At 42.3% G+C, this 24910-nt stretch overlaps 1 protein-coding gene and 1 long non-coding RNA gene across 2 annotated transcripts in view; one reads left to right on the forward strand and one right to left on the reverse strand.

The window, feature by feature from the left end:
* The window catches only part of Tmtc2 (Transmembrane O-mannosyltransferase targeting cadherins 2), a 182290-nt gene that overhangs the window by 133326 nt on the left and 24054 nt on the right, over positions 1–24910 (reverse strand). The window lies entirely within an intron of this gene.
* Positions 1–24910, forward strand: part of LOC139775257 (uncharacterized) — a 223731-nt gene that overhangs the window by 119379 nt on the left and 79442 nt on the right. Inside the window, exon 2 of the long non-coding RNA XR_011718779.1 lies at positions 279–680. This is a non-coding gene — a long non-coding RNA (uncharacterized lncRNA). The remainder of the gene's footprint in view (positions 1–278; positions 681–24910) is intronic.

Below are 24910 nucleotides of genomic sequence, written 5' to 3' on the forward strand. Positions count from 1 at the left end.
AGGTTTTCTTTTCTCTCAATGCACAATTAATGCTTAGTTGCGTCTTACCATTAACTTTAACAAATTGTCTTTTCATTTCGGCTTTAATATTTTATAGAGTATAAAACCGTTTTCTCTTGTGATCACAAAGGAGTGTACTAATTACAGATGTATCTTTATGAGAGGAACAGAAAATTAAAGTCGTTTATGCTCGTATTCTCTCGCGAATAATAATGTCATTTTTTAAACAGATATATCTCATCGTTTCAACTAATTGATCACATCGGTTTGACTTACAGACCCGAATATGATCGGAGCGATAAAGGAAGCAAGCAGACGATCTGGCGCTTCGGGGTTCGCTCTAATTGCGTAAAGTCGGGTCGGAAGTTTCAGCATTGGAGATACCCACACTTCGAATAACGTCATCCTATCAGGCCCGATTCCGATATATGCCGACGCCGCATCGGAGTAGAACGTAAGGCTGACTATATCTCGATACACCGCCTCGAGGGAGCTACCCGCCGCTTCGTCGATCCTCCTTTCCTCGGGTTATCGCGTTACTAATGGTCGGCGTGGTAATAGCCGCAGACACCCGATAGCTTCTCCACGCCAAGCGTGACGTCAAATCCACTGGGTGAATGCACGCGCCGCGGTGACATTGTAGACTGGAGCGTCTACACGAGGTGTCTACGCATCTAAGGGTATACGTAAAGAATTGTAGCTTACCTCCCTGTCTTTTCAAATTAATAGAAAGAAATCAAACAAGAACGCATAGAGCAAGTCAGGAAGAAATCATCTATAATTCTTTAATAAATTTGATGATGTTGCATTAATGATTTTTTATGCTCAATGAAAGAAAATTGACAAAACAACGCAGTCAAATTAAAGAAAGTCTTCCACTCATCTAAATTAAATATTATCGGGTAAAACTAATTATGGAACGATACAGTTATTGAATAGCCAAAACAATGCATAATTTATCTCGTATAGATACTTCAAATACCTTTGAACACTTCGGAGAAATGTATTTTCCATTTAAAATATTAAAAATTACTGCTTCCCATAAAAACTGATTAATTATAATCAGTTTCTTCCAGGCGAGCATAAAAACGCGTAAATGTACTGACTCTAATAAAAAATTCTACTTGTTCATGCATGCTTCAGAGAAAGTTCCGCAAACGCTCGTCACCGTACGAGTGTACTCGTTTGTGTGTCCCTCGCGCCTCGTGTGTATATCGCTATTACAATCGCGAATGCCACGTTCCAACGTCGTTATATTTTTTCCTCGCATGCCGCAGATACCCGCTCGCAATGTGACACGCCGTGCGGAAGAAACGGGTTAATGGAAAGATAGGCCGAGCTTTTTTAACGGTCGTGCACCAGAGCGGCGATCGACGTCGTTGGAAACGGGGCGGGAATGATAGCGGCGATCATTTTGTCGCGGCTCGCTGGCTCGTTCAAAACTTAGCTGATACGTAACTGGTGCTCATTGTTAAAGCTAGATTTACGCGTTCGAAGTACATACAAATCCGAATAACTCGCTGCTGATTCTCATGAATCAGTCTCGCGTGACAGATATACGAGTGTTATTTATATATACGGAATATACTCATATTTCGGGATTCTATAGATGCTTATAGAGATCGCTTGAAGAGGATAGAAATAAATAATAGACGATTTGATTATTGTTCTCAAAAAGATATAGGGAGATTTGACAAGTGTGGAGAAAGACCTGTAACTTTATATCAATGTAATTTTTCGACATAATAATCGACACCTAAAATAAATTCGGCAATTTGCAGCAGTATCATTCATGAATGTGTTATTAATGAAAGATTAATATTCCACTGGGAATCTGGCGTTAATCGGTAAAAGCATATATAGAAATATCCGCGACCTTGGCCAATTATGCTCTTTCCACCTGTTGTACAAATACGATTCGGACTAATTTTGGACTCGAAATATACAATGTAATGAGAGAGAGAGAGAGAGAGAGAGAGAGAGAGAGAGAGAGAAAGAGAGAGAAAGAGAGAGAGAGAGAGAGAGACAGACAGAGAGCAACTAGACTAGATTAACGCATGCTGTCAAGGAATTAATAAATAATTAATGGTTAATGCCACAGGGCAGACACGCGAAACATGTTGTCGACTCGTCGAATCGATAATCCGACTGAAATGCGCGGCGGTATAATACCGGAGATAATCGAGGTCTCGGTGGGATAATCCGAGATTCGGCTTAAATTGGACCAGAAACGTCGACTCAAGCAATCGCGGATACTATCGTAAATTGACTTGAACCGCTTCCGAGGAAGATTCGAACCGATGCGGTTCGCGGGCTCGTAACGAAAATATGCCCGGAAGAGACGTCAACCTCGAAAGCTGATCGAGGAAGGGCTTCGCTGCACGAATGATACAACTGTGCTGCTGGCTGCAGCGGAACGTTGCACGGAAGCCGGCGAGAAGAAGAGCGAGAGGGCGAGAAAGAAGGAGAGTGGACTGGAATCTCGCAGCCGCGAAAGATAAATCGCGTGGGCGGGCCACGGCGAAGAAGCTAACGGGGTAACAGCTACTCGGGAATATAGTCCCCGTGGCACCCCATTCGTAACGCGATATATCACGGGTAGAAAAGTTTTGTCGGGGCATCGAATGAAGAAGGAAGGCGAAAACAAAGAAGAATGGAGAGGAAAGAAGAGGATAAGGGCGGGGGTGGAACTTCGATCCTGCTTGGAACAAATGACGCTGTCGTTGGGAAGCTCATGAACGAGAATGCGCGGCAGGAAGTATAATACGCGTGAGATTGAATTAAATCATTTCTATCCTATAGCCAAATTTATGTTATGCACCGCACGAAAAATACATATTATGTAAAAGTAATGTTTAACACGCGTGGAATCCTCTTATAGTGAAAACGAAGTAGAAACGGACCGACGTAGTCAGACAGAAATATAATACAATAAACAACGCTCATAATTAATGTTAAACAACATTTGATTAAATAATTATTTACTATATAAATATATTTATAGTAAAATAATATATGAAGAGAAAAATAATAAAATAACTTGATTGTAGGAGAGAAAAGGGATAAATTTCCATAAAAAATCAGCCGAAGTAGAAACCGATCGCTACAGTCAGACATTTGGTACACGAGTATTACACTCGATCGTGCACGAGACGCAGGATTCAAATTGAACTTCCCCGCGCATTTATTTGCCAGCCGACCGCGAAGCGGGAAACGTTCCGTTATCTTCGATATCGATGGCTTCGCATACGACGACCGCGTCCGCGACATTAATCTTTATGGCCGATCGCTTCAGGAGCATCGCCGTTAACCATCAATCGTCCAAACGTCTTGATCCATCGGCTTCCAATTGCTCGTAATCGCGCGCGACATTTACATTCCGATCTTTCCTTACAGATTTCACTCCACGGCCCCTCGTTCATTCATCCCGTTAGTATCCGGATAGGGATACAGTCGGACGAGCGAAGCTCGTGAAGAACAAAAGAGCGACTCGTCGGAGTCGTGTCGCGTCTCTCGTCAGCTTGTTATTTCACCGTTAATTCGCGACTCGCGCTCGTTACCCCTTTCACTTCTCGAGCCTCGAGTTCCTTTTTGCTTCGATAACACGCCCTATTGTCCTTTTTACGCGGGTCTTCCCACTTGTGCGCTATAGCAGATATTCTATAGCCATTGGCCGATTGTACGCTATTGTGTACCTGCCCATTATGCCTCTGTGTTCATTTATCCCCGTGATCTGCGACGCGATGACGAAGACGAGCGCGCTTTCATTACCGTTTGTAATGTATATTCTTTGCTGCCGTTCTATCGTGCAATCGAAACGATAATAATAATAATTATAATCAATGTCGGCATGTTTAAAAGATTTATTCTCCGTAACAGCGGCAATGGCATATCGACTTCTTTTCGAAATATTTCGTATCAATTGAATAAAATTGTACGAAATAACATTATTGATATAAGATCGTCTTATCTACTTAAAAGAATTAATATTACTCAAAAGAACTAATATTTTTATGTGCGATATTTCTCATTCAGTGTTATTTTAACAATCCCGTGATGCATTTTACAGTTAGTTTAGCCAAAATTTGAACCTTTACTACAAAGGAAAAGGATTTATGGTAAATGTTAATTAATAAGCTTGCAAGAATAGCACAAGACGATGGGACCTGCAAGAAGTTTTAACATTCCGTGAATCTTGAAATTTGCGCCGTAACCTCGGAGCCGAGCTGGAGCTTGCATCTCTTCTTTGGCTAACAATCCGTCCCAACGAGATTTCGACGCAAATCCCTTTACAAACGCACTCGGATCGCTCGGGCCAAATAAAATTGCCGGGCGAACGACGTAGACCGGCATCAAAGTGCCTCAGCATGGCAACATTATGGCACGTTTGTGTCTCTTTCATATACGAAACGGTCGAATCTAGGCGAGATTACTTTGTTTGCCGTGAGCGTCTCTCCGTCCTCGTCCTAGAACGTGACTGTCGTTACACTGGCTGCGACGAAATTGCCCCGATTCGCGAACATCCCTCTGCCAGTTACAAAGCTGCGCCATTTTTCCCTCGGAGCTTCGTAAAGCGAAGATAAATAGCTCTTCGCCATACCGGACGAAGGAGGAGAGAGAGAGAGAAAGAGAGTATCTCTGCCATCATGGTTCATCCGAACACGTATACGCGTCTATATGTACGTATATACAGATATATACATCCGTGTATACACGGGGTATACCTAATTCCTGCACGCCTCTACGTTCCTGCGAGATACTCGACGTCGTTTTTCACGAAACGACTTCAATGGCTCATAGTTAGCGAACAGTTTTTATTAAACTCCGTTACTGCCTGAGGCCAGAACGTGAATTTTATATAGAAGATCTCGGAGTATGTATTCTCGTCTTCGTATCTCCGCCGGCGAATATTATTAGCGGATATTATATACCGTGCAGGATTAAGTAAATCAGGGATATGAATATCAATGGCTACCGATATGAATCGGTTCACGATCGCGTTCGACGTTAGCAACAATGCTCCAACTTTCGAGGGTTTCGCGTCATAGAGAGCCGTATAAAATTCGTCGCGAATAAAGAAAGTTTTACGCGAATCTTTCGTGAACTTTCGAAGACTCGAATACCAGCTCTTTCCGGCTGAAGGGACAAGTCGTTGCTGAAGAGAATTATAAAAATGCAATCTTTGCCGACTCCGGTTACGATCTAGACCGGGAAAGGAATAGGAAATTAAGGCTGTTTTTTTATGTTTCGCAGTCGGACTTTTCGCATTTACCGAGGTCTATCTGAATAGACTATCGCCCGAACGTCAGCCGATTAATTATGCAAACGTTAAACACGTATTAAACGTCGAAGCCGGAAAAGCAGTTTGAATTAATTAATGCTGGGCGATGCGCTTCTTCTGCCGGCACTTATCCCTTCTCCCCTCGTTGGCGAAAACGGATCCTTGTTTCCGCGGTTCTTATGCACCGACCCTGGAATTATAGTAGGAGTCGGAGGGCAGTAGCAGAGGGTTTGGCGAGTGGAGAAATAAGGACACCGCGATTCTTCGCGAAAAGAGCAGGACACGGCTCTACCCCTCGCCCTCTACCCACCCAACACCGAGAAAGTTTTTCCCACGCCTCGGGGCTTTCGACGACGATGGCGGTTGGCGGCGATGGCGGAGAGGGGAGGGTGGAAGCGAGAGGGGGTTGATTTAAGCTGCCAGACATTAGCACCTCGTGGGGGTGCCCCTTCGCTTCCACCACGACTACCGACGCGCACCCCCAAGGTGTCCAATCGAGATAGCGGGTTTTGGGGTAGTTTCCCTTTGCCCCCTCCATCTTCCCTCCGTCCTCCTCCCTCCATTCGGCGCACCCCCTTCGTGCCTCGACCCTTCACCCTAACTCTCCTCGCTCTCCACCTTGTCCACCGTCCTCGCGAACCGCCGCGCCGGCGGCGGTGCTACGCTTCCACCCTTGCACGTTTTCGCACCCTCGGGGGGTGGCTCTCGAAACTCAGTTTCGAAACTTGCACATTTGTCGCCCCGACGCGTGAGCGCGTCGGGGCCTTACATTTTAACGATATTCTCGGAGAGATTCGAGCGTGGAGGAGGACTTTTCGCGCGAGTTGGAATTCGTTTTCTCGGACGGACCTCTGGACGGTCGCGACCTACGCGTAATCCATCCGCAGGTAAACCAACTCTCGATGGGGCCGTCACTCCCGTTCCGTTCTCTCGCTCCCGCATCCCCTAACTCGCTTTAGCCTATTTCGCGAGAGCGCGGAAAGTTATTTTATGTCGCGCGAGTTACGCCGTGCTTGTTCCGTAAACTGAATTATAACGACGACGACGACGATGTCGATGACGCTTTTCGACGTCGAATGTGCTCAAGGAGTTTCTCGCGGGTTAGTTACCGAAATACACTGTTCGCGAATGATGTCTCTTGGCCAAAGGATAACCGAAACGTGTTCGAACCGCGGTACGTGAAATTTTCAGCAAAACGTCAATTTAAATAAGTAAAGAATATTAGATAAATATTATTCGATTAAGCCGAACTCCATGAAAAACTACAAGAACGGCAAGCGTCATAAATTAATTTATGCTGGTATCGATTACATTTCATCAGGCGATACATAAGATAAATTTGTGAAGTTCTCTGGTGTACATATATGAATTAGAATATTACTGCAAGTCATCCGTGAAGATTCGATTACGTGAATAAATCTAATTGTTTTTGATTTTCAAGTAATTACAATCTTATTTGTATTATCGATATTCCGCGAACTTCTGTCTCCGTTAACGACTCGCTTTACGACTGCGAATTTATACTACCGATGGAAAAGTTATATTATCAATGTGCTTTTTATCCCGTGGCTTTCAAAGTTAAATCCCATCGTTACAAATTGATCGCGCAGGCACGCGTTCTCTTCCGCGCCGTTCGTCGGAAAATCGCCCGTACGGCTGATTAACCGGTCGGCCTTGTGTATCGGAGCATAGGAAATTTCAGTGTTTACATCGTGTCACGCGAGCTTGCGAGCGGGAAGCGGGGCGGCGGAGAGGCGCCGGTGACTACTACTGCCACTAAATTTTCCGACACAACGAATTTGCGTGGGCGAAGGAAATTAAACGTTGCCGCGAGTGTAAAATAAAATACCGAGATACCGAGCGAAAAAGAGGAGGAGAGAAGAGGGTAAAATTTCGCCAGTGCGATATTTGACTATCGTATATTGCCTATTGTGTGCAACACTTTGTGTTTCCTTTGTGTTTCAATCAAATAAAGAGAAATCATCGAAGTCATATCGAACACGGTCGGTCTTCAGCAAAAATCTGTCATTTACCGTCATAAAGTATCAAAGCAATCAAAATTTTGCTTTTTTTTTCGATACGATGCAGTTGCGAAACTGAACGCCATGTACATCGAGCATGAAATTGAAATTCTCGATATTTAATTACTTCCACGTTGTTGATTGACGTTAGAAAATGCGCGTTATTGCGTACAAAATTTTATCGTATTTTCTATTTTTTTACTGGTATTTAATTAATTTTTCTATTTGTGAGTTATTATGTATGAAACAGTTTCATTAATACCTAGTATAAATAGATAAGCGTTAATTAATTGATAATAATATTAATCGATTTTCAATGCAATATAGCATAAAAAGTTTAATATTCTAACAATTTCCCTCGCAGTATAACATCCGATATCGAAGAAAAAGAATTTTCATCGTGGCGTGAAGAAATCACGTTGTATTATATTACGTATCTTGAATTGATCGGCCGCGTGCTCGGTACCTGATATTTCTCGGGAACACGAGACAACCTCGTCAGATTACAGGTGGTAGTCACGATCGCGGTACATTCAGCCGTCATCGAGATATATCGAAATCGCGAATAAGTCACGAAACCGCGCGAGATCCCCCGCGATAGAGCCTCCTTTTCGCGTTTCCTTTCCTCTTATTACGCGCTCCGTTTTTCGAGCGACGAGGTGGAAGTCTTCTGTGGACTTCGTTGAATGCTGCCAGAAAACGGAACTCGACGTCTGTTTGCTCTTCGCGAGAGTAAAACGATAGAAAACGATGGCAACGCGGCGCGAATTATTCACGAATACTCTTGGAATAAATTCTCTCGTGGAACAGAGAGCGGAATAAAAAGTCCGGCGACTTGTTTCTATCGAACTGTCAAGTTAATTACTAAGTTGCGAGAGAGAGATATTAATCCTGCACATTATTCTCGAGATATTTTATCTCATTTCCGATAAATGCTACATGTTTCTTTCCGCGACTGTTCGTTCGCTTGATTTATTTGTTGACCAAAATACATATATGATATGCCAATATCGCTCGTGCTTCTACGCTTTCTACGCTTAAATTGTAAATTCATCTCAATCGTTAACGTCACACGTGTCAAGTTGGACAATTTAGCTTGATGTTCATTACTATTTAGATTACTGCACCTCTGCATATTTGATATCTTTTTCTAGCAAGATGATCTCGAGGAATCGTGAAAGAGAACTTTCCAGACTCGCGCTATCTGTCTATCTGCAATGCGTGTATACCAAGGAAGTCGAAGTCAGTTCAACAAGAATAACGAACAAGAGAAATAGGATCCTCTGCATCTTTTAAGATCTAAAGTTTTCGTTCGTACGAGAACTTTATCTTCTCCCTGAATAAGTCATACACTATCAGATCGCATCTATATGGCCGGTATTCATAGTCGGGTCTTATTTCAAGACCGTCTTAAGTAATGTCTTAAGATGCTAATACAGCTCTGTGATTGGTTCATGACATCTTAAGATCGTATTTAAGACGGTCTTAAATAGAAGATCCGACTATGAATACCAGCCTGTGACTCGGAAACGATAGAATCATCATTAATTTGATATTGTAAAAAGAATACGCATAAATATTAGCGTATTCTTTTCTATTCTATATGCCAGAAAGCATATATATTTCTAAGACTAATAATATAATTTATATAATTTCTCCTTTTATGTGGATCATAAATCTATTTAAAGATAAAAAAAGAAAAAAGTATATTATACGATAAATTTTTCCCGGAAAGAAAGAGGATTCTTGGTTTCCTTTTTCATATCATTGGCCTATATAAAAGCAACGTCATCCTACAGCCATACAATTTACACTAAGCGCAACCTTTTGCCGTATTAATGACGTCTTGCGGAGTTCCGCCGCATTCTCGCGCGTCACAAGCTCTTCTTGTTTATGCACCGTTTCTCTCTCTCTCTCTCTCTTTCTCTTTCCGTCTGGGGAATCCAAAGGAATTCTATACCTAACTCGTGATGCATACGTGAATTTAGCAGATGTAAGATGGTAGAGAACACAGACGAGATTTTAAATCAACGGGTAGTGGTTTGCGACTGACACGGGTGTAATTACTACGAATTAATTCAAGTTCTTCTCGATATATAGTATATTTCTCGATATATAGTTTTTATCACTTAAAACAATCCGAGATAAAGGGAAAACCATAAGCAATTTTAGAGTAGGCTACAATTGTTGCTAATCCAGTCTTGACTATTGTTGTGACACAATTTGTTTGAAATATTAATTTTAATGTTTCACACACATGTTTTTTCGCTAAAATTACGATACTGATCCTTTTGAAAGAGTTTTGATACCAGCACTGCATTAGTTTCGGAGAAAAGGATATCGGATACGTTGAAACTAAAGAACAAAACTACAAACTGGCGCAAGAGCAAGATAAGAGATACGGAAAAGTGAGGGTCGTAAGGGACAGAAGAACGCGCTCAATGGGATTTTAAATTTCGCTAGAGAAGGATTATAATTGCAAAGCAGTTTCGTGACTGGCGTAGTATTAAACAGTCAGTAGAGACGTTACAAGGCTTCCTTTTCCGCTGCGAACGCGTGCGAAGAAAATGAGCCGTGTAATGTCTGAGGAAAGGCTTTGTATGCTATTGACGGAATCTTAATACATTTCTCATTAATATAATAATGTATATAGCTGCATAAGGTTCGTAACTCCTTTCATCTTTCTTTCCATCTTTGTTTTCTCAATATTCAAATTAAATTATATTTCTGTTAGATAGAATATATTTTTAATTAAACAGGTAGCAAGCTTTCAATATTTAATGCTCGTTTCAAGATAAACAAAAATCTCAATATTTACTGCAGTTTATAATTCAGAAACTATTAATCATGTATTTAGAGCTTTAAAAGGAAAGGAGGATATTATAGTTTGTTACATCTATTCAGGATTGTCGAAATTGTTTGAAAGGCCTGGCGTAACACTTATGAGGTCAGATACGTCGAATTCGGTCTTATCGAAACCCTAATTCGCAAGTTCGAAACGGTTCCAGGAATTTCGGGAAGCGCCATTCGGTATTCCCGCAGGTTTACCGTGATTATTCAAACGCGGAGCTTGCTATCAGCAGTCCCTTTAAATGCCCGGTGCTTTCGCGAAGCGTACGGGAGCGGAACTGTCTGTAACTTGTCCCACGGGAAGCTTTCCACCGGCTGTCGTGCGAGAACGCGTAGTGGTAGTCCACCTCGTCTGCGCTCGCCGGGCAGCGCCATATATCACGGGCTTAATAAACGCGGAAAGTAGTCCAATGCCAAGAACCGGCAGCTGCAAGATGTTGCCGCGCGAGGTCTGACAGGCGAATAGCGAAAAGTAACGAGAGGCGAAGACATGGCATTACGCGGACAATCATGCTCGAGCGTGACTCCGGAGTCGTGACAATGATCGCGTTTGCTATTCGTTCATTAATCATTAAAGATTCTAAGTCTCTAAAATTTAATCACATCAATAATAATTAAGAAAGGCTCAGCAGTTTATTATTATAGCTCTTTCTAGATTGTAGTTTTGTGCCTATAACGTGTGCTATACAGGAAAAAAAAATTTATTTGTAAGTAAAATATTGACTCTAATACAACCAAATTCATTTATTCTATGAATTTTTTCTGTAATTATTTATTTTTGAAAAATTTGTAATCATTGGAATATGAGTACCTATCACATAATAAATAATTTTTGCTCTGATTTTTGTTTCCAAAATTCTGATGTCTTAAGGGGGAGAATGCTTTGTAAATAAAGTTATACTTATGTCCCCTGGAGGTCTATTTCCGCCATTGCCCTCGGCCTTAGTTCTTCCAGAACCACAAAGATGGGCCGTTATTGCCGGCAGGTACATCCCGCGTAGATTACTCGCTCGGATTCGCGGCCGACTTTAACATTCACGCAACTCTCCTCGAGGTCGGGAATTAACTCGGGAGACTGAGCTCGCAATTCCGCGAATAGCCATTTCGTAGATTCAAATGTCTTAACAGCAAAGCGAAACTAAACAGTTCAGTCGTGATAAGTCGCGGAATTAACTTATGCAAAAACAGCTTTCTATTTTAATTTGACCGAAAAAAGTCTAAGACAGAGAGAGAGGGGGAGAAAGAGAAAAAAAGAGATAGAAAGAGAGAGAGAGAGAGGAAGGGAATTAAACAGATTAGCCAGACTAGGACTTTAATGTTTCAAGTAATATTCGAAACGCGCGACACAGGTTAAATCTTCAAAGGAAGACGGTGGAAATTCGCACAATTCGCATAATTCATAATGACAATTCACGGAAACGAAAGCGTTAGCAGAGCGATTGATGAAGCACGTTAAAAGAATATATTTAGAGGCGTTAGCGATCGTTAGTGTGGGCGTTAATGGTAACAGGCGGAACGCGCGCGCAGCGCAGCGCGGGTTAGGGATGTAAATCGCGAAGTTTTAATCACCGTTGGCGGTGTGGCCGGCAGCGGCGGCGCGTTAAAGCGAAATTGCGCCGTACTAACAATGAAATACGTAAATTCTGTGCATCCGCGCGATTCAGGGCTAATGGCACGGCGTATCGTTATTTACGGCCAAGCCAAGGATAAATATTCCCGCATAAGAAAAAGTACAATGCAGGTCAAATGGACCCGATACGTGTAGCGCGGTATTTTTTGCATCGTTGACTTCGTGATATGAATTATTAAGCAAAAAATTTCTAATAATCTTATATCGATTAATCAAGATTATTGCCGAGAAATGCAGCATCGCATTCATATCTATGACTTCTGTGTCATATTTTGATTTATCTCCAGAAATATGTTAAACTGTTTCATATAATTCTCTTCTTGTTGAATAAATAGTCACAATATATACATTCGCGGATTATATAATTACAATATATAATAAGACGAGCGATAGTTCTCTCGAAAGTTACGATTCGGTATTCGACTCTTAGCTAGTCAGCGACCACTCGCGCGGAGCTACTTTATCTCGCAGGATTATAAATTTCGGCGGCTTCGGGGACGATTAAACGTTCCCACGAGGAAGAAGATGATTCGCATCTTTCTTCTCGTTTCTACGGGACCGAAAAAAATCACTCGGGTGGATGAAAATACAGTCGGAACATATCGCGCGCTGCGGAACATGGACAAAGCCATCGAGCCGCGTTCCGTCTCGTTCCAATTCCCCGGGGCACCATTCTCAATGGGTTCTAGCCCATCCCTATCCTCCACCTCGCCCTACTATCCTCTACCTTCGACGACATTCCAATTTATTCTCAGCTGCTGGCTGGCACGCTTTACGACCAAATTCCCTCTCGCAAGACGCTCTTCTCCCTATATCTTCCCCTTCCGTTATTCCGTCTCTCTCTTACTTTACTCTTTCCTTTCTGGTCTTCTCACGATATTTGATCCTCTTCCCTAATATCTTCATCTTTTTTTCTTTTGGTTAATATATTGCCGTTTATCGTCAACCATTTATAATCCAGCCCTTACGAAATATTCATATTAAGTGCCTAGTGTACCGAATTATAAAATGAGATCTTAGATAATTTTCATTATCATAAATTTGAAACTTTATGTGTCTATAATAACTATAATAACCATGCTTGAAAAAAATAAAAACATTGATTTAACATTTTATTTTTACTGATTCGACTTATACTATTATTTCGCCCAACAAGCGTAAGTCATTTATAAATTGTCTTCTATATTCGGAATACTATGTCGATCAACCCTTAAGCGTCTCCCCATCAAGATCATGAACCATTATCTGTGTACTTATCCTGTTTCCCCTATTGACGTTTGCTTCCTTGATTGCCGCTCCTTTTCCTGCCTGTATTTATCCCCGCGTTCTTTTGCTCCTTACCGGCCTCGATTTTCGTCTCTTTGATTCCGAGGTTTATTATCGAGCTTTATCCACGAACTTCCGAATGGTTCGACCAGGCAGGGAATAAAAGCTCCGTAGCCTCGAAACTTTTGCTGCACACATACACGTAAGTGCAAATGGTCAAAGCGAAAGAAAGGTGAGGCGTTAGACAGAAGAAAAAGAGGAAAGGGGGAAAAAAGACGAACGAGGGCGGACAAGCAAAGGAGACAGATGGTGGAGGGCGCGGTGGAGAAGGCCCGAAGGGAGAGGGCCAGCTCGTACAGCCGACTGGCAACATCAAAGAGCCATTCAGAAGTTCTCCGTGCCTTTGAGATTTTTCCGTTAAACGAGCTCCAGGCGGTTGCCGATTCTTCGCTGGCGGGATAGAACGACGAGAATGAAGACGGCGAACGCGGCGAGACCGTTGGATATCGATAGGGTCTCATAAAGATCCAGTTGGACCAGCCAGTCTTGCACTACGCATTTTTACCGCATGCGAATAACGGTAGAGATTGGAAATTGCGGAAACGAATCTCGAAGATCGAATCTTTGCGGGATCAAAAAGAACGTCGAATTGCGCGAAAGCTGTTCTCGAATTTTTTTTATTAAAGCCCAGAATCGATAACTTTGTTTTTCATGAAGATAGACTTTATAACATTTTATTATTTGTTTTGTGTAAAATGAATTTGACAAAATCGTTCCTTTGAAATAATAACGATATTATCCTGCGCATTTAACAATATAATTCCAGCAATCTCGTAAAGATTATTTTAATCAATGTTCCCTCGATCGTTCCTCTTCGTCGTTAATGGATCAATTGTCTCGAGAATCTCCACTCGCGATATTCGACATTAGACAATGCATTACTTTACAATATTCCAAATTCATATTGTTACAGTAACAATATGAAATGGAACATGGTTTGCGCGACGCACGCGTTGCCGCTGCCGCGACATCCGCGAGCGTGACGGCATCGAGCATCAAAGCAATTTGCGTAATGAATTTCGCCGCGAGCATGAGGAAAAAAACAGCCACTAGTGCGACGGGAAACGAAATGTGATTAAGGTCGCTATTGAGTTTCGCTCGCCGTGCCTCGCCTTGCCAACCGTAGCTTCGCTTACCTGGCCTCACTCCGTTAAGATTTCGTGCGTCAAGCGCAACTGAATTATTCAGTCAAAACAAACGATCTTAGGAAACGCGGCGATATATTGCCCCGACCCTGACGACGACGACGACGACGACGACGAGGACGAGGATGAGGACGAGGACGTCGGAGAGAGATGAGTCTTGTGTACATGTCGCAGCTGCCTGCATTGTGCACGAAAGTAATCATGCTAATGTATTCTCGCTCGGATGTCGCGCCCGAGAGGCGAGAGAGGGCGAGGGTGGCGAGGTGGATTGCGAAGTTTATTCTTAAACACGATTAGCGATCCTGAAGGCGTCCCGCTCCGTCCCCCGTTCCCGGTGAGTCCGGGGGTACTGCTACGCCGGGAGAAAGTGAGAACTGAGAGGCATCCTGTGGGGCCTCCTTTAATCTCGCTACCGCGCAAACATCGGATTAACGATTCCGGAGAGACGAGACTGCCGGCGAGAGGCGAGAGACGTTCATCTTTCCCTCGGTATCCCCGGCACGGAGAGAACTCGTTTCTCTTGAAAGAAACGAACGGGGGGTGCCGCTCCTGGGTAGTACCGACAACGCCGGAAACGATTGCACGCGTTCTTTGACGCGCGTTAACTCCCTCGATGTCGTACACGCGGTTGCAAATCCGAGTAAAATTGAGATCACACCTGCCCTTCTCCTTTCCGCGTGTCGGAAACGGCAGCGGATTTCTATCAATGTTGTTGCGATATAATATATCTGCGTTCGCGCGACGGTAGACGTGTGAAGAAGAGCAGCGCGGATAAAGCGGAAAATTAAAATGTGACGAATGTCGATACTGCATGATCGAGCGAATGTTTGAGCTACGCGATACACCAGACGTTTCATTAATAGATCGTCGATAGTATCGTCACGTCACATTATCAGATTTTTAATCCTGGTTTAATCCATGTCACGTATTTGCTTCCGCGTATTGGCATTTGATAAATAGCATTTGATAATTGATACGAAGAAAAGTAATTTTTTAAATAAATTCAATAATTACAAATGTGACAATTATCGAACCACAGGTAATTATATTATAGTCCAATAATATTGAAATAAAAACTGACAATACTGAAATAGAGCGACAATCCATCAAAAAGTTTTATTCATATCTTTTCATCCATATTAGAGCGACACTTGCAATATGTAGCCAGAAAAAATAATTTGATAAAAATTTCGAACGCGCGTGTGAAATTGATGCGTAGCTATGTCCTATATCGCGTTAACGCGCGCAACGAAGCTGGAATATTTAACATGATCCTTGCGTAAATATATTTTGGATTTGTCTACTATTTTATCAAATAAATAAACAGAGTGTACGTGTAACTTTTGACTCAAATTCAACCTGCGGCAAATGTGAAGAGCCATGTTTACACGCACCAGGATTTTATCAAAAAATAGCGCTGTAAAATTTGCCCGACTCAACGTCAGGTTAGATGCACTGCAGTCTGGAGCAATCTCTCCTCGCAGACTTTGTCTGTACATCTCGAGAGAAACTTCTTAGTATCACCTTATGGCCATTAGCAAAAGAACGTTGGGAGTCTGGGAGATAGAAACGAGGTGCCTCCTTAAATGCAACGCGTCAAGGCGTTTCCAGTTCCAGCGTAGCGATCGAGAAGAAGACAAAATGAAAGTAAGATAGAACGGGAGAAACATGACAGCGCGAGAGAGAACGGGAAAGAAAGAGATGAATCCCGACGTTTTAATTCGAGATGGAAAGGCTGGATGGAGAAAAGGACGAGGGGAGGAAGAAGACAGGGATGGGAGAGTGGCGGTCGGGTCGGGCGTGCGTTCCAGATTTCTGGAGCCGTTCAATGATATTCCCGAAGAGAACGAATGAAGGCGGGAGGGCTCCGGATGGCCGCAATGGAGTTGGATTTAGCTGGAGGGCGGATGGCAAACCGGGTCGCACGGAGCTGGAAAGATGCGGCTGTGTGTTCTCGAGTCTCATTCTCCTCCCCGCGTTTCCCCGCGCACGCCGCGCGTTTCTCTTTCATCCCTCTCTTTTCCTCTCTCTCTCTCTCTCTCTCTACTCTCCGTAAGTACGTGTCTATCTACATACGTGCACGCGATCATGTTATATCATGCGACCGAATGGTATCCAGGTGCACCGGTCGATCTCTATCTGACTCCCCGAGATGCGGTTGACAGGTCCGTGTGGGTTTGTGCGAATCATCCGGAAAAATATAGCTCGCGAGGAACGAAGTTGTATTTTCCTCTCTTTGGCTGGTATCAATGCGATTTCGGCGCTGATCGACAGCATCTCTCGCGAAACGGAAGATTGATAAGCGAGACTGACAAGTGAAACATTTAATCGTGGTAGAAACATCTGCTTGCGAATATCTGTCGCATTATTTCATATTTTCCGCAAAAATTAATATATTAGATCAATTCTAGTTAAATAATAAAAAGAGATTATACATGCTTAAGTAATGAGATATTTTTCAAGACTTTAGATTACTTAGATTTCCTTAAAAAGAATAAATTATTAATATTAAAATCGAGTTCTAAGATAGCTAAGATATTTTATGTTTCAAAATATATGTTCTGAACTAATTTCAATTTTTATCTTCTCTAATTTTATTTAGTATCGAATAATCTCGTGGTAAAAGATGTAACTTCTATACCGTCTTACATTTCTTGGCTCGAACCTGCTTTGCGGAAAGAGCATTTTTTTTCTATGAAAAAAATCCACATAGATCGTCCTCTAGAAATTTTAATTCTGATTGCAAGGAATCGCGCACAGCTTCGCCGATTCGCGATCGAAGGAATGATTTGTATCTCCTTTCCTCATGGGTCTCATTCAGGTCGGGCCGCAATCAACGATTATAATGATCGATCTAAATTCAACGACGATCTCATGGCGCGAGCGACAATTTATTAACGATCGATTTGCAATGTAAATTCACGAGGCGAAGCCTCGGCGAGCGTCGCGTTACGACGATCGATATCGACTTGGCCGACGCGCGTAATCATTCCGCCAGTGACAACTATGACTCGCGAGAGTCGCCGATTGGCTGGTCACGTAGTACGGACGTTAATTACGCTTCGGTCCTGACTAAGAGGGAACTTTGTTCCCGCGGGGATTAGACCCTCGCCGAATTCTGGAATCGTGCGGCGGCGGTTTCGCTCGGTGTTAACACCAGCACGCCGGATACATACAGAATAGGATGACGTGCTGCTTCGTTACTGCTCCCGTGACATCCCCTTCTTTCGAGGTCAGTTAGGGACCGACCCCATCGGGGGCGTTATGAACGATAATCCGGTGGACTCGCCAGTCATTGAATTTCGCCGTAGAGATAATCTTTCCTCGCTATGTATCGCAAATGTGCCGCTATTTCACCGAATAAATTATTCAGACATGCTTTTAAGAGTTCTAAGCCGCTTGCTCCTTTACCTATTTAGAATATAGTATTTGTTACAGTATTTTACAGTCTTTTATGATCTTGTATATATTATTGTATTTCTTATATTATATAAGTGAAATGCGTAGTGCAAATAATAATTAAGAAATCGAGTAATCAAAAGATGCATAATAAATTAACTGAAAGATGATATAACATTGTAATCTTCGATTTCGCGTATGATACAGGTCTGATTAGAATTCGGGAGATCGATCATTGCAAAATGGAATACCGCGCGCCGGTAAATCAAGGGTCATGAATAAATTTTGTGTCTTAGTCCTTAAGAGCCTTAGGCTCGCCGCTGATGCAGCCTCCGGCAATGCCGTGTAATTGCATAATTTATCGTAGACGCAGTGAACCGCGCGCTATAATGGATTTCCGAAATAAATTTTGATAATCGCCCGAGGCGGAGCCGTATCTGTGGTGATTAATTTTCGAGTCGGTCTTATTATAGCGCATTTGTAGTTTTATATCGATAAATAATAGATACCCTTTTTAACAACAGCTAGAGATGAAAATAAAACGCTAGAAATAAAAAGACGTGTGAGTGGCTTTATGTCTATTATTACTTTTAAATGAATTTAACTACCGTAATCAATCAGTTTCAAATTAAATAACTTCTTTTTATTTTGAATTCCATAATGATATATGCGGCGCATTAACAATTCATATAATGTATTATCTATAAAATCGCATCAGTACACGTATATCAATGCGTGATGAGTGTTTTAGATGTTTTACAATTAAATACCTTCATTTCCAACGAAATAGCGGTAAATAATAGAGGCTAATTTTGTGATTCATCAAACACGGCACGTTTATTTGATTACTTTCAAAATATATGCAGGTATTTATATACCGGAGATAAATTATGGTTGGCACAGTTTCCGAGAGATTTAATTAATTCATTTGTATTCATTTACGATAACTAAGAATAACGCCCGTTATTAAATATGTTTGAACGTTCATAGCCAAATTTATTCTTACCTCCAGATATGAAATGATAATATAAGTTTATAGTGCGCACACAATTCGATTCCTTTAAGTGCTTAATGCACAAATTGCATTAACGCGAGGAAGCACCGCGCCATCGGCAACGCCCCGCTCAATTGCATAATTTATTCAGTGTAACGTACTCCCTAATGGATTTCCAAAACACATTTCGACAGTCCGACGAAAGCAACCCGCGCTATGGATGCAGAGTGGCGAGATCACATGTTATACCGTTGGAAGTGCAGCGGAAGAGGCATGTGCGAGTGCAGCGCATAAATGGGTATTAACCCTTAAGTGATACAGCGGTGTGGCTGGGGTGTAAAGCGGGTCGATTGACGTTTGAGAACGTGTCGGTGCCTCGATCAGAGGTACCTAGATCGGCAGGAACATATGTATACGCCCCTCTAACGATCTCGGTGAAACTTGATACGTTGATACCCACGTGCAACGTAACGAACTGCATACCTATCGGGCGTCGTCTTGAAATAAAACAATCCTTCATCGCCGCTAATTTACCATGAAAAACGAGGCGTTTAACGAGCCAAGATTAATGAATCTCCAAGACCCGCGTTCGATCGACCGCATCCAACTAATCCTTCAACATACCGCACGCAACGCCCCCCAAAAATGGAGCAATCGAGGGCCGCGTTGCTCGCCTTTGTTCAAGGATCAATTTCGCAAACAAGCAAGCTTCCCTCCGGCTCCCGATCCATTCGGAAGCGACGCGAGCGTGAGCAGCCGCACGTCTCTCCTCTATCTCGGTACATCGGTCGGGATAAACGCAAGTACGGTCCCTACATAAGACTCCCCGTCGCCTATCTGTTCCGTAACGTATGCGCCGAATGGGTATGCAAAGAAGGAGCGCCTTACGATCGGAGAGGATCGCGGGAATGGATGGAGGAAAGGAGGATCGAAGGAGATGCGGTTGAAGAGGAACGAAGCAACGCGGCGAAACGAAGGGAGAGGGATCCGGGGGTTGTTCGAGCGACGGTGTGTTACAGGTGCCGAGGTGCAAGAGCTTCCGCGATGTAGGGGTAACGGTAACGCTCGAGTCGAGCGGAATATAGAGTAGGTCTAGCCGGCGAGGGGCGACTGGTACATACGTAGGGTTCGAGGGCCAGGGTTTGCACGAGCGACCCACAAGTGGCGCGCCACAGACGGAACCCGTGTGTGCACAAGCGGCCCTCTCCTCGCCTGGATTCCTCGCCATCATCCATTCCCGACCGCCCATTCTCCGACTAAACATCGCGGCCGTCCTCTTTGAACGACGCCGATATCTCTTTAAAAATACTCCTCGACCGTCTCGAGTACCCCGCAGCGAGTTCGAACGCGGACTAGACGCAAAAAGGGCTGTAAGTGCTAAAAATGAAGCTTTTAGGATTGCTGTTTTTCTAAATATAGCAGTATGATGCACTCATCCCGTCTTTTTATACATTCACTTTGAAACTTATAAATGTTATCATAACTCCTACACATCTCTTTACAGACACGCGAACGTAGAATGTTTTCAAAGGGCTGACACGAATATAAGCGAGATTAAAGTTAGATTGAAACATTCTAAACATAGGCGCTCATTATGAGATTAAATTTAGCTCGATATGAATAAAGTAGGTCTAAGTTTATACTCATAATTGTACAGCGTGGGAATGTACGCGCGCGCATATATACATACGAACAAGAGGCAAATATCTGTGATCTACTTTGTAAGAGAGAAAACATCCTCTTTTTATATTTGCACAAGTTTAAATATAAATTCATTAACAGAGTATCTGCACTTCTCTCTCTCACATAAAGTATAAAATAATAAGTATAACATAATTTGTGAGAAACAGAGTGGAAATGTTCTTGTTTCATATGCTAACGTTGTTCCTTGTAGTCATTAAGTAGCCGTTTATTTCGTTTCGAAGTCCATCTGGCCGGAAGAGGAGAGTTGATCTGTCGCGCTGTCGTTTCTTCGCGATTAGTTCTCTTCAGATTTCGAGTGCAGTGGCGAAGCGATACCATCGATCGGATGATGAACGTACTCGCGACGGGGGTGGTTTTACTTCGCCGCTTTTCGACTCGACTCGACCTATTTTTAGTAAACCGATATTGGTGTTTACGCGTCACGGATGTTATTTTGTCGGAGGTGTTTCATCATTCACGTTGTGCCTATTGTGTCAAGTCGAGCAAACAGTTTTGCGCGTACGCGGGGTAAATAAATTTATGTGACTAAACGTTTCGGAATAACAGGTCCATAAACGAGCACGCATCAAACCTTTAGGACGTGCTCTCGCGTAGCTATTTCTGCCTCGCTGCAAATAGCTCGAACACTTTCTGTTCGTGAAGGTAAATTCATCGCCGTTCTTTGAAATACGCTCCTCGGCGATATTCCTTTAAAGATGTCTTCACGTCCATTCGAGTTCTTCCGCTTATTAGATCTTCGTGCTGTCGGTGCTTATAACATCTTCAGTTCCACTGTTTGCTTCCGATAAAATCTATCCCAATACATCTTTGCGCATCGCTCAACCCGTCGACGTGTTTTATTTAATGTCATACTTTTATAAATCAATCCTTGGAATCTCCATGATAATTTGCCTAACTGCATTGTTGTCGCTCTATCTTCATTATTTTTAATCAATACAATATCGTGTGACATTTTTTCCTATTTTTGTACATGAAAACAATCGTTTTTCATATAAAATCTCATAAATAAAGTATATGTCTCTGAATATTTAAGGTAATATTATCGGCGTCGGGAAACTAAAAGATCTATAATCCTAAAAACATTTATAAATATCGTTCCTGGTATAAAAATTTACCATGCCGGGATAATTCAGCTCTTCAATAAAAAATATAGGCAGTAGGGAAATAACCCGTTATTGGAAAAGGTAACGATATCGATTCGAGTCGCGTTATACTGAAATGAGACGCGCCGCGGGGCATCCGTAATCGTGAGAGCGTCATAATGATAGGACATAACGCCAACATATCAGTCTAGAGATTTCCGAGGTTTCACCCTCGTGCATACGCGTTTATAGCATCGTTTCCTGACACCTACTGATACGTAATTACCACTTTCCAGCGAGGCATAAGTCTCCGCTGGAAAGTGTACGGGCGCCGTCGTGCTATAACGTTTCGACCGTTCGGTGCTATACCCGTGCTATACTCTTAGGACGTCCCTCCTTCCCGCCGCCGCGCCGGCGAGAGTAACGACGGACGAGACGCCATTTGGTACGGACATTAAACCGATATCGCGTTAGATTTTCCATTTTTCCGAGGATCGCTCGGACGATCTTCCGTTGCCGGCAAGTCGTTATCGTCGCGCGCGATTCTGATCCGCTAATATCCTCCCTGCAAAGACGAGAGGACGTCTGGCGCGGCGAATGGCTGCCAGACTCGCGGAGAGAGACGCGGCATAAATTCCTCAAGATTATGGATTATGGAATTTTGAACACCCTCGCTCCCTTTCTCTGATTCGGTGGAGTTACGGTAACGAAGGGAAACACGCAGCGTGAGAACATCGGGCGCGGCTACGTTAAATAATTCCGGCGCGCCCGCAAACGGGCAACGTGGATCGCCATTGTACCAGCCCTTACGCTGTACGCTGCAGGAACGATTTGCGCAGCCCCCAACGCTCGAGACCGTTGTTTACTTAATGTTTGATGATGTGTATGTATCCGCGCGCTCACGGTGCCGTGGTTCCCGGGTTAATACGGAGAATTAGATGTCTTTGAGCGCCGGCGAAATCCGAATAAATGGGCCAATAAGTCGAGTGTTCTTGCGACAATCTCGTATGACGAGAACGGTTCTCTTTTAACACCTCATGAAATTATAATGAGCGATTTCAAGTCAACAATCGATGCAAAAACCTATGAAAAATAGTAATACACGTTTAATATGTAATTTATCCGATATTTTTTAATTAAGAGCTATTATACCATTATTATAATATTTATTATTTTCTATTCCTGCAGGTAGTAATTAGTCCTCACCTAATATGTGGTTAAATTGGGCTACATAACTATTATACCTTATAAAGCGGGCAGTTTGCTCGCGGTAAACAAATTACATAAAATTATGTTAACAGGTTGGAAAATTATTCTATTTATGTTAATTAAACATCACTGCTATTTTAATTTCTTATTAAAATCCTATCCTTTTAAATATACATATTTTTATACGTAATCGTAACTTTTCTTCTTTCAATCTAAAATAAATCTATATGCGCATATATAGTACAAATAAATAGCACACAGTGAAAATTCCACGTTTCCGCCAAATTGCTGATTTTCATAAAATTCCATCACGATCAATCGCGCCGGCTAGTTCATTATCAATAATTTCGAAAATTAATTCCCAAGTCTAACAAAGCCGATAAGCTCCGGAATATGGCGCCGCATTATTATGCCCGAAAATGAAATTCTCTCGCTTGCAAGGCTATCTTACGGCCCGGTGTCTCCTCGTTAACACTAATCTCTGCCTCGTAAACCGACGCGTCTTCTGCTTCTTCCATCCCGTTGGTAGACATCATCACGGTATCTCTTCAGCCCCTCCGCGCGCGTTTCCCGTCCCGGCGACGCTGCGTAAATATTTGCCGCGCGCGTTAAGGGATGAAAATAATAAGTCAACAGCCTCTTGAGAGAGGGTTTCCTCACTTGAGTTTAGGAGCGCTCATAAAGAGGGCGAAGTCGCTTTTGAGCGAACACCGCTAAGTAACGCGCTACCAAGCGCGACCCTCGGATATCGAGCGGCACTTATTGTCTCAATTACGTGGAACCCGAACGAGAGCGTGCTCGTTGAACCATGAGAGCTACTCGCCTCGCCTCGTATGTGTTTTCTTCCGGTTTCCTTGTCAGTACACCGCTCACGCGCCTATATTATCTATGTTCATGCATAGGTTCACTTGTAATGGATTCATAAATGACAGTGATAAAATAAGCAAAATTAATACTACCGACAATAGACCTAAGTTGTAAATATATATATTTAAATACTATAGTGTTAATTTTTTTTAACTAAAATCTGAAGATATAAAAAACGCACTTTCGAGCAGCCTTGCATGTGTATGTAATAGCAAAAATAAATAAAAACAATATTTGCAGAAAATTTAACAAACTTTTTTCATCTCAGTTATGATATAATATTAATTTCTTGTAAAAATTAGAATATGAAGATTTCAGATATTTTCCGCGAGTTTTATTACGGCCCGAGAACAAGAATAAACCTTATGTATATCGATTATTTATTTCGGTATTCGGTGACCCGGCATGGCGGCAATTGCGCGTGACACCTGGAAATTATGTTTCGTATCGAGTGTCTGTTTTAAACTCTTCGTGATACGCGGCACTTTCGGCTGTGAGAAATTACACGTGTGCCACGCAACACCGTGACCGTGTCAAATCGCGAATTTAAATACGAGCGGCTGAGGTGCACCAAACTAGCCATTAAATGCAAAACGTCGGAGTGTCGGATGCAGGTTACGGAATTTCCTTAATGAAAAGTTGATGGTAACGCGATTATATAATTTGAGGCGCCGAGAATGACGCATGACCATCCTGGAAATCCCGATCCTAATTTTAGTAAAATCTTTAGAGATCTTGCGAGATTTGCGGTCCATTTTTTCTTAACTAAAATAAATGTATTTCACTAAGGCATCAATAAATTTTCTCTTTGTGGCTTATAGCTCGAAATGCTATTTTCGGTTTCTTCGATTCACGTGAATCGAGGAATCCGTTGATCACATTTCGACCACAGAAGCAGGTTTCGTTACAGCAAGGTTTCGTCAAACAGGTTTTCGTATATCTCAGGCTTCGACAGTAATAGCATTTATATACCATGCATAGTGTTGCAACGAGATACTTGCGTATTGCGAGATAGTTCACTAGAGCGGAAAATATAACATGCGTTGTACATAACAATGTTTTCTTTGAAGCACGCAGAAACAACGCGAGAGATAAGGAAAGATAATAAGGATATATTTTTCCAACTACTAAACATGTTTGTTATATAAAAATATTTGTCTTCCATTTTCAAATTGCATAACTTTGATATTGCAAAATGTATATAAACAGATATGAAGAGAGAGAAAGAAATGGAGATTCGTATGTTATTCATTATTTATAAAATCGACAGTTATAATTATTTTAATGAGTTTATTAATATTTACTATCATCATATATTGGAACATTATAATGTTTATAATAATAAATTGACGGGGGATAGTCATAAACTTTCGAAAATGGGATTACTTTTGAAATAATAATA

Source organism: Temnothorax nylanderi, unplaced genomic scaffold (assembly GCF_030848795.1).
Source record: "Temnothorax nylanderi isolate EJ_2023f unplaced genomic scaffold, tnyl_v1.0 TNYL_tig0095_pilon, whole genome shotgun sequence".
Classification (NCBI taxonomy): domain Eukaryota; kingdom Metazoa; phylum Arthropoda; class Insecta; order Hymenoptera; family Formicidae; genus Temnothorax; species Temnothorax nylanderi.